Source organism: Procambarus clarkii, chromosome 19, assembly GCF_040958095.1.
Source record: "Procambarus clarkii isolate CNS0578487 chromosome 19, FALCON_Pclarkii_2.0, whole genome shotgun sequence".
Taxonomy (NCBI): domain Eukaryota; kingdom Metazoa; phylum Arthropoda; class Malacostraca; order Decapoda; family Cambaridae; genus Procambarus; species Procambarus clarkii.
Genome location: NC_091168.1, coordinates 12,418,654 through 12,429,382, shown reverse-complemented (window position 1 = coordinate 12,429,382; position 10,729 = coordinate 12,418,654).

The window sequence follows — 10,729 nt, the reverse complement described above, 5'->3', positions numbered from 1 at the left end:
AAAATATTGAAACCATTCCATCGGATAAAATGAGAAAATACCAGATGAACGAGCCGAGATGGAAAGAGATTATTGAGTATTTAGAGGGAGGAAAATACCCCAAAAAGAAAAAGAATTTACCTATACATGATTTTGAAATGAAACAGGGCGTCCTGTATTATGTTAATAGCCAGAATGATAGGGCAGTATTTCAGCTAGTTATTCCGGACGCGTTGCGGTCATCAGCGTTAAAGCTCGCACATGCTTCAAAGATTGCAGGGCATCCGGGGATCTTTAAAACGCACTTAAAAGCAAAGTCTCTATTTTATTTTCCAGGATTACTTTCTGAGGTAATCAATTTCGTGAAGTCGTGCCCTCGTTGCCAGAGGAGAAAGGTACCCTTAAGGTACAAGCCCCACTTCAGGAATTTCCTGAAATTCGTGAACCGTTAGATCGTGGGGGGCCGATCTGATTGATTTACACCACAGTCATGCGGGTAACAGATACGTGTTGGTGCTAGTTGACCATCTGTCTAGATACACTACACTAGTTGCATTACCTCAGAAGGATTCTCGTACGGTTGCAGATGCGTTCTTGCGTAGGTTCGTTACTGTATTCGGACCTCCTAAAGTTTTAGTCTCTGACCGGGGTCAAGAATTCAATGGGAATATATTTAGAGAAGTTTGTAAGATTTTAGAGACAACTTCGGCTTTTACAAACGGCCTACCACCCACAAGCAAACGGAATGACGGAACGGACTAATCGTTCAGTCAAGGATATGCTTGCAATCCTTGCTGAACATGATGCAAACACCTGGGATGAACACCTACCCTATGTTCAGTTCGCCTTGAATACTGCCATCCACCAATCAATTAACACCCAACCACTTCATTTGTTTACTGGTAATTCATGCAACTTCCCTCAGGTCTGCTTAACAGACATAATGTTGCATACGGGGAGGACTATCCTTCAGAGGTCCTTGGAAAAATGAGAAATGCATGGAATATTGCAGCTGAAGCGTCCAAGAAGGCACGGACTCGGTATGCTCATTTTTATGACAAGAAAGTGCGCCCTCTTGAGTTGAAGGAAGGAAGCCTCGTATTGAGAGTGAATGAGGCTGCGCCCGCCAATCAGAGCAGGAAACTAGCTCCGAGGTGGCGAGGACCCTATAGAGTAATTAAAAGGGCGGGGCCGGTTAATCTTGTTATAAAAGGAGTGTTCGAGGACCAGGTGGAAAGGACAATTCACGTGAATAAATTGAAACATTATCATGCTAGAGAGGAATTAGAACTGCCTTCAGCGGGTCTAGTTCCTGACTCAGCAGTGCTGACTCATGGCTTCACCGACGAGTCAGAAGATGAGGATGACCCTCTGTCATCGCTCATCAGTAGTCAGGTGGCAGTCTCGCCACCCTATGGTGACGAGATCTCGCGCTGTACAGTAAAGTAACTTCCTTAGTTAGTATAATTTAGTATTGATTAGATTTTCCTGTAAAGGCAATGAGATGTACTATGTCTATACTTGACTCAGGTAGCAACTTTTACCGTGCTCTGGGGTTCCACCTCCACCAAACCAGAGTATATCTATGCTTCCGCTGTGTTGTGTCTGTCTGTTCCCAGGTCTGATGGTACACCGACCCAGTTGTTCCAGCCACACGTGAACCCTTGTCTGTAAAGACCGAGGGGGGAGGCACGTTACACAAAGCCCTCCCCCCACTAGACCCAGTAACCCATACATCAGTTACTTTGGGGATGAGTGACTGTCCAAGAGTCACCCGGCCGACGCCTCACGTCACTAACGAGGTTGTCAGGGCCAGCGAGCTGTCCACATTATAGCAGTCACCGGAGGTGCCATACAACGCCGGGGTAGCTGTCTCGAGATCACCACTACCCACCTGCTGCGTCATCAAGACTGCAGCCATTCCAGCAGTGTTGGAGGAGAGGTCAAGAAATGGGAAGCACGTAGCAGTACTCAAGAATTTCGCCGGAAGATTAATGATTACGTCATCTGAAGTAACAAGAAAGCAGAAGTAAGGCGGTCACAGGTGGAAGGCACGGTTTCCCTACAGAGTACCGGGACTCGCCAATAGAAGGTCGCAAAATTGTCTCCTTTGGCCTAAAGTCGGCGGTACGAGGGTATACACAGTTGGTGTTTACGGCCTAGTAACCTGGTGACATCAAGAAACGCCTGAGATAACGTGAGCAATGATGGAAGACGAGATTCACCTGTTCTGCAAACAAGCAACCCGCCTCTACGACCTTCTAACATCACTCCTGCTAAGAGACACCGTTGGTACATCCAGTTCTGCTCTGCTGTGGTCATCGGCGACAAGTTTAACATCAAGACTGCCGTGTGAACTGTGATTGATATGAAGGCGTGTGGACTGTCGAGAGCAAGATTAATGGCCGAAGTAACAGTATTCTACAGCTGTCACTTGGCACTCCGCTCTACTACACTCTGTCGTCATTCAAGAGTACTGGATGGGAGTACAAGAGGACCAGGTATTGATGTCTACACATGAGAAGAAGCAAGATCGACACCGTCATCGTCAGCGACTACATTCAGCATCCAGCAGCATCGATTTTTTTTTTTTCGTTTACTCAATATGAACAATTGATACAAACAACAAAGTTGGCTCTGAACATCTGTGTAAAGAACATCTGGACACTTTTGTTTAAATGTTGAAAAACAGATTTAGAATCAATACTTTTTAAATGTTGAAAAACAGATTTAAAATAATTCTGGTATAATATATGAAAATTTTACTCTATAAATTGGTCAGTAATCAAAATCGAAGCCCCTGTGTAATTGTCTCAGCCCAGAACAAACGGTTATGGAAAATTATGTTGTGCTATTTTTTTCAGAATGTTTGAACACAGGAGAGGCGGACCAATATAAACATTGACACTTCTAGTGAGTGAGAACACTTGGCTGTACAGTGAGCTGAAACCTGTGATATAGTATAGGAATTTTTATTTTTAGATACATGTAATAAACGTTAGGTGTGTTCCTTAGCATGTCAAGGTTGACATTGATGGGGAGTGGTTAGTACACGGATGTGAACTTGATAGTTCCGTAGTACGCTCCCGGATGACTGAAAGTTCAGTCTGATGATATAACTTTAATGGTTGTTTGAGCACGGTGTGGCCGGCTCTAGAGGACACATGGACTTGGCTAGTGAAGAGCCAAGTGTGTTTAATAGCTAGTTTTTGATGGTAGAGTAGGGACATGTTATTTAGCTATGTCAGTAAGGGTAGGATGTATGTTTCCTGATATTGGAGGATTGCTGTCAGTTGACAGCTGAGAAATTTATGAAATATGAACATGTTCATTATGATGTTGGACTATTATTTATCAAATTTTATTAGTTAGGTTAGCTTTTGTTTGTGGCATGAGTTGAATTGTGGGTTTGGATACTAAACCTCGTGAATTTTAACAAATTAACAAGGTTTACTAAGTGCTTGTGCGGGGGGGTTGTAACAAACTAGGCTGTTGTAAGAATTATCCAGAGTGGTTTATCGACAAAAGAGAATGGGAAGCTGAGCCGCATGGTGACCTGACCCCCAGGGGAATTCGCGGTGGAAATAACCGACGCGTTGTTCATAGCTGCGTATAATGAATCATCCTATAGTATTCAGTAAATTAGAGAAAATTAGCCTTTATTCATTTTGCATTAAAATTGGATTGTATAATAGTACTGGATACAATATCAAGAGTATTCTAATTATTGAGTTTAAGTCACCATCAGTGACGTCACGAATCGGATCTAACTTTTAAGGCGGAGTGACCGGCGGTCATAGGTCAGCAGGGTTGACATGTCTAATATTTCTCAAAGTTTTAATAACCATTTTTGTGATCGGGAACAGCTCTGCCGTTAGATGTTTGTAATTTAATTCAGTAAAATAATTCAACCAGTCTGGATCAATTAAGTACAACAGAGGTTAATTGTTATAACTTAAACCTTGCTAGTAACTGGGTAGAACTTTGACTAGGCGGAAGGATACAATGTTCTGTCTGGGGGAGACCAGACAAGGAAGAAATCAGTGTGAATACGGGAGCAGCTGGGAGAGGTCAAACATCTTACCTCTCCCCAAGACATCTAGCTGGTCGCCCAAGGTATAGTTGCTATGGTTATGTATAGAAATAGTCTTCTCATTTGCCATTCAGGTCAAGTAGGGAGTGTTAAAGTGATAGGGAGTGAACACATTTAGATTTTGTTTTAGTTTTCTTTTAATAAATTAAATTTGTTATTAATTTGCATTTTATTGTTTCCATTTGGTTATGTGTAAACTTGTCCTGGTCACGTGGTCCACACGAGGCAGAGTTGTATTGGGCGCCGATTCTAACATCGAATCGGAATCATCATTACCGTGTAATTTATTCCACACTCAAGGTCATCGTTTATAGTGGGGATCAAGCCCCTAGGTTGATTAATTAGCGTGATCGATCCAGACCTCGATCATTGCTCTTGTATTACTGGTCTGGTGGTGGCAGCAGAGGTGACTCTAGGGTTTTGTTCAGAGCTTAGGTCACGTCATACTGGGTGTAGAATCCTAAGTCGGTCAATCGTCTTAGGACCACGTGGCGTGGAGTTGGCTTTGTTAAAAGTTTTGGAGTCCCTTGGTTTAGAAATAAAAGTAAGAATACGGGTAGAGGGAGTAGAAAGAAGGAAGAAAAGAGAGAGGACCCGAACCCGTGTTACACCTTCACCATTCATCCATCCAGCCCCCTCACCATCTATCAATCCAGTCCACCTCACCATCCATCCATCCAGTCCACCTCACCATCCATCCATCCAGTCCCCCTCACCATCCATCCATCCATCCAGTCCCCCTCACCATCCATCCATCCAGTCCCCCCTCACCATCCATCCATCCAGTCCCCCCTCACCATCCATCCATCCAGTCCCCCCTCACCATCCATCCATCCAGTCCCTCTCACCATTCATCCATCCAGTCCCCCTCACCATCCATCCATCCAGTCCCCCTCACCATCCATCCAGTCCCCCTCACCATCCATCCATCCATCCAGTCCCCCTCACCATCCATCCATCCATCCAGTCCCCCTCACCATCCATCCATCCATCCAGTCCCCCTCACCATCCATCCATCCATCCAGTCCCCCTCACCATCCATCCATCCAGTCCCCCTCACCACCCATCCATCCATCCAGTCCCCCTCACCATCCATCCAGTCCTCCTAACCATCCATCCATTCATCCAGTCCCCCTCACCATCCATCCATCCATCCTGGTTGGTTGGTTTCTGGTGGATTGGGTTCTGGGAGTTCTTCTACTCACCAAGCCCGGCCCGAGGCCATACTTGACACGAGTGTTTGGTCCACCAGGCTGTTGCTTGTAGCGGCCCGCAGGCCCACATACCCACCACAGCGCGGTTGGTCCGGCACTCCTTGAAGGAAACAATCTAGTTTCCTCTTGAAGATGTCCATGGTTGTTCCTGCAATATTTCTGATGCTCGCTGGTTGGATGTTGAACAACCGAGGACCTCTGATATTCCTACAGTGTTCTCTGATTGTGTTCATGGCACCTCTGCTCTTCACTGGTTCTATTCTGCATTTTCTTCCATGTCGTTCACTCCAGTACGTTGATATTTTACTGTGCAAATTTGGGACCTGTCCCTCCAGTATTTTCCATGTGTATATAATTTGGTATCTCTCTTTCTCCTTTCTAGTGAGTACATTTGGAAAGCTTTGAGACGATCCCAATAATTTAGGTGCTTTATCTCGTCTATGCGTGCCGTATATGTTCTCTGTATTCCCTCTATTTCAGCAATCTCTCCTGCTCTGAAGGGGAAAGTGAGTACTGAGCAGTACTCAAGACGGGACAACACAAGTGATTTGAAGAGCACAACCATTGTGATGGGATTTCTGGATTTGAAGGTTCTCGTAATCCATCCTATCATTTTTTTGGCTGACGCAATACTTGCTTGGTTATGCTCCCTAACGTTAGGTCGTCGGACATCATTATTCCCAAATCCTTGACATGCTGTTTTCCTACTATGGGCAGATTCGATTGTGTTTTGTACCCTGTATTATGTTTAAGATCCTCATTTTTGCCATAACTGAGTACCTGGAATTTACCACCATTAAACATCATGTTATTTTCTGCTGCCCAGTCGAAAACTTTGTTAATATCTGTTTGTAGTTTATCAATGTCTTCAGCAGAGGTAATTTTTATGCTGATTTTTGTATCATCTGCAAAGGATGACACGAAGCTGTGACTTGTGTTTTTGTCTATATCTGATATGAGAATAAGGAACAGCAGTGGTGCAAGGACTGTACCTTGAGGTACAGAGCTTTTAACTGCGCTCAGACTCTATTTTACTTGATTGACTGTTATTCTTTGTGTTCTGTTCGACAGGAAATTGAGTATCCAGCGTCCTACTTTACCAGTTATACCCATTGACCTCATTTTGTGTGCAATCACTCTATGGTCACATTTGTTGAATGCCTTTGCAAAATCTGTGTATACGACATCTGCATTATGTTTTTCCTCTAATGCTTCAGTGATTTTGTCATAGTGGTCAAGTAGCTGTGAAAGGCATGATCTTACTGCTCTAAATCCATGTTGGCCTGGATTGTGTAGGTCATTGGATTCCATGAATCTAGTGACCTGACTCCTGATCACTCTCTCAAATACTTTTATTATGTGGGACGTTAGTGCAACTGGTCTAAAATTCTTTGCCAATGCTTTGCTACCACCCTTGTGTAGAGGGGCAATGTCTGCTGCTTTAAGCACATCTGGTATCTCCCCTGTGTCCAAGCTCTTCCTTCACACTATACTGAGTGCCTGTCCTACTGGCACTTTGCATTTCTTTATAAATATTGAATGCCATGAGTCTGGACCCGGGGCTGAGTGCATGGGCATATTGTCAATTTCACTTTCAAAATCTGCCACGCTCGTGTTGATATCAGTTATATTTACAGGTGTTTGAGTATCATTCATAAAGAAATTGTCTGAATCTTCCACTTTCATGCTGTGTATCGGAGTGCTAAACATGTCCTCATACTGCTTTTTTAGGATTTCACTAATTTCTTTGTCCTCCTCAGTGTATGAACCTTCAATAATACGAATAGGTCCAATACTGGCAGTAGTTTTCGCTTTTGATTTAGCATATGTGAAGAAATATTTTGGGTCTTTCTTTATTTCTTGAATTGCTTTCTGTTCTAGTTGCCTTTCTTCAGTCTGATAGGAATGCTTCAGTCTCTGTTCGATTTCTTCAATCTCCGTGTTTAAATTATTTCTTCTTTGTATGGAGAGTCGTGTCTGCTTAACCATTAAATTGCGCATCGCATCATATGATGCTTTGGAGTACTAGGCAAGATTTAAACGGCCGGCGGATACACAGGGTTCACCACACCTTCATCAGGGCTCTTGTAAACAGACGCCATTTATAAAAAAATCGTGGGCCAAATTCCCGGGTGTTAGGGGCTTCAGTATTGAGTGAGCTACCAAGCCTGACGCACGCAGCATGAGCTCACAGCACTGCTGTTCAGCTTGTGACCACAGCATCGCCTAAAAATGCCATAATATACTTGTTCATGCTATTATGTAGCGATGATATTATTACAGAAGACCCCTGACTGTGATAAAACTGACCAGGATTCTGATAATAACAGGATTGTGGTGATATTTAGCACTGTACTCCAAGGAGGGAGGAGTAATGCTGTGGGAGGGGAGGGTAGTGGTGGTATCTTCTGATTGTATGGCCACCTTTTATTGACTGCACTCACCATACCAGCTTAGTGGTTCGCTATGGTGAACACAAAGTAGATACTTATATATAACGTGTGTATAGAGGGTATAAACAGCAAGAGTAGTAGGTTGGGAGCCGCCATTTTAGTGAGGGCGGTGGCGTCGTCTGCACGATTTATCATGTTGTTTACTAGTGATCACGATGGTCTTTGGGCACCATACCAATTTACTTGTACAAGTATGGTGAATAAAACAGGTAGATATTTATATATAATGTGTGTATATAGCGTAATAACACCACAAACAGTATTGTTGGAGGAGAAATATTAGTGTGTCTGGTCTTGAGGTCAGAAGCCATTTGCTGACTGTGTGAGTGGTTACGTCTTTGTGCCTTTACTCACCATACAAGCTTAGACGTACAGTTATGGTGAACAAAACATGTAAATACTTGTATATAACCTCTGTATATAAAAGCAAAAACAGTATGGTGGATGGAGAATGGTGGCAAGTCAGGTGAGGTGAGGGAGGGAGAGAGTGGCAGCCAGTGGCAGTGGCTGCCACGGGCTGCCACTGTCACTCAGCATACCAATTTAGTGGTTCGTTATGGTGAACACGAATGTAGATACTTATATATAGCGTCTGTATATAGTGAATAAAAACAAAAACAGTATTGTGGGAGGAGAATGTGGGCGAGTGAGGTGTTGAGGGAGGGGGGCGAGTGGCTGGCTGGCACACGGCTGTCACTCCTCGTTACTTTTTGACTCATAATAGCAACTTAGTGGTTCGTTATGGTGAACAAAACATGCAGATACTTATATATAACCTGTGTATATAGTGTAATAACTGACAAAGTATTTGTTCACTGTTGATGAACATAATTGAATCAACAATATACACACCATATTTTTGAGTACAGCGATGATTCACTCATTTTATTATATAAATATATCACACTACACACTATTGAAAAATATTACAGCAAAAAAAAACTACGAAAAGTCAATCAGAGACATTGAAATAATTAGGTAATTATCTCTTTTTGGCAACTCTGGCCTGACAGCTAGCAAGCAATAGACCGCCTGGGACGCATGCTGAGTCAGCGCCTGTTTTTTGCCAGACTTCCCCGCCCTATAGCGGGCAATATATGCCACTTACGATTATTTTATTATTTTTCCCATGATCAGTGAACACAAATTAACAGGTTAGGAAGAATTTTTTTTTTTGTTTGTATGCGCCTGTGGGTGTCAAATGGTATATACCCATGCGCCATTTAACCCTTAAATCGCGCAAATCATATATATATGATATCAGTGACAAAACCGAAACCGCGCACATCATATATATATATATATATGATTTCATGTCTAGCGCTATAATTTAAACGCCCCGCCTGGGATAGGGGCAGCTATAGTACAGCCACAACCGATAGTTGCCAGATGCCACCTAGAAAAAAAATCCAGGCCAACATTCTTGGGTGTTAGAGCGTCAGTATTGAGCAAGCCACCAAGGCTGGCGCATGCAGCACGAACTCACAGCACCGCTGTTCAGCTTGTGACCACAGCATTGCCTACAAATGCCACATGATACTGCTATCATTTACAGTGATAGTATTACTGAAGCCCCCTGACTGTGATAAAACTGACCAGGATTCTGATAATAGCAGGATTATGGTGATATTTAGTGCTGTGCTCCATGGAGGGAGGAGTAAGGCAGTGGAGGGAGGGTTGTGGCATCATCTTCTGACTGTGTGTGGCCACCATTTATTGACAGCACTCACCATACCAGCTTAGTGGTTCGCTATGGTGAACACAAATGTAGATACTGTTACGGTGCCCTCTCCTATTTCTTTCGTTTGCCGGCTTAAAGAGTCATATCAGCTCTCCCTACTGATTCTCTGAGGTTCAGGGAGTCTAATGATATATGTGGCGACCAGACCGGCTGCCAGTTAAGGGAAGGGAGTTATTTTATAAGTTGTAAATAAAGGAAAATTGGCGTCCTGTTATAAAATGAAACAGTATCCCCTACGGCAGATATGACCTTTTGGAAGGGACACAAGCCGATCGCGGATTGGCCGACGTAGGTCGCGGGCGACAAATCAGGGCCCGCCATGACGTCACCGAGTGCCCCGGGCGGCGCCAACGTCAGAGTGGTTCTGACCGTGGAAGCGAGAGGACGCGCCTCGGTCTGCTCTCAAGGATTGGAGGCTCTGCAAGCCTTGTTCAGTGGATTGAGCTGGCCATCGCAGCCCATCACAGTTATTGGAGACCCTGCGCTTCTGGGAAGCAAAAGAGGAACCAAGTTCAGTGAGCAGAGGATTGCCAAACTTGGAAAATAGTCGGCGACGACGCTGGGCGGCGCCGCTGGCTGGACGTTGAGGTCTGGAAGGTGTGGCGGGCAGGCCTAGCTGTGACTGGGGTCACATCCACTGAGAATCTTGGAAGGACGACACCGTGCCTAGGACAAGGAGCAACGCCTTGTGGGAGAGGCGAGTGTGGGGAAAAATAGTGATTAGCTCAGCGCCCGTCGATGAACCAGGATTGGGGCAGCTGAATCTCAGGGATTGGAACGGCGACGACGCGAAGGCTTCACGACACCTGAGGACCTGTGGAACGTCCTGGATCGTCAAGGATCGACCCAAGGAAGCGTGGGAACCTCACACCATCGAGGGACAGGCGTCGTGAGCCAGGAATGTAAGGTAGATCATTTTCCCTCCCATTACCCCTTGTATGAGTAGGCTAGTTAGGCCACAATATTTACTTGTGTATGTGGCAGCAAGACTTTATTACTTTAATAGTAGAATAGGCTGCAAGGCAGCTTGTGTCCAGGACTGTCAGAGAGAGGACAGTGTGTATGGATGACAGGACAGTGAAGAAGAGGTGCCGACGTGGTGAAGAGGCCCTCCTGTGAGAGTGTGAGACTCCTGTCTTCCTGCCCAGTTGAAGGAGTGTTGGAGGTCGTGGAAGAAGAGGCTGACGATCTCCAGACTCATTATCCATATTCCATATTCATGTATTACTTGTGATTGTGTGTGTGTGTT